Here is a 694-nt window from a genome sequence, read left to right as displayed (position 1 = left end):
CTCAAACACAGCGCCCAGCCCCGGCGCCGCCTCTGATTGGCCGGCTGCGTCCGTTCGAACCTCAGGTCCCCACCGCTCAACTGCCAGCCATAGCGACCAGCGAGGTGCCTGAGTCCAGCCGCTCCTCGGGGCCAAGCGCCGCCGGGGGAACGGGCACCGACTCCCCTCCTGAAACTCTTTGAAATGCGGCGTTTTCTGCGCGGGCTCTTAGTCCGAAGGCGCTGCGGGGTTTATTTTTCAGGCGCTCTCAGAACATACCTAAAGCGCCGTCGCCAGAGGAACTGGGGGCTACGGCAGCCGGTAGAGGCCGCTATTAGCATCAAAGTGAGATAGAAAAACTTCGCATTGAGACCGCCTACAGTGGGCCACTTCTGCGGGGAGGCGTCTCGCCTCCCCAGCCAGGACCAGGCGTCCGGGAGGGAGCCCGGCCTCCCACTCCCCGCAAAACGATGGTCCCGTCAGTGCCGGGGGCGTGGGGCGGCCCGCTCGCTTTGGACAGTCTGGCTCGTCACTAACAAGAGCCGCCCGCCCAGGAGCCCGTAACACTCCCACCAACAGCCCTGTGCGGCCGCGGAGAGCTCTCCCCTTCGGTAGCCAGGCCCCACGCTCCACGCACAGGGGCTGGGAGTTAGCAGAGCCTCCCCAGCCCTAGTGCAGGGCCTGGCAGCCAGCAACCAGCCCCAGGGGCCCACAG

The sequence above is a fragment of the Pelodiscus sinensis genome, chromosome 5, assembly GCF_052426305.1.
Source record: "Pelodiscus sinensis isolate ZL-2025 chromosome 5, ASM5242630v1, whole genome shotgun sequence".
Taxonomy (NCBI): domain Eukaryota; kingdom Metazoa; phylum Chordata; order Testudines; family Trionychidae; genus Pelodiscus; species Pelodiscus sinensis.
Note: the sequence above shows the minus strand (reverse complement) of the source record.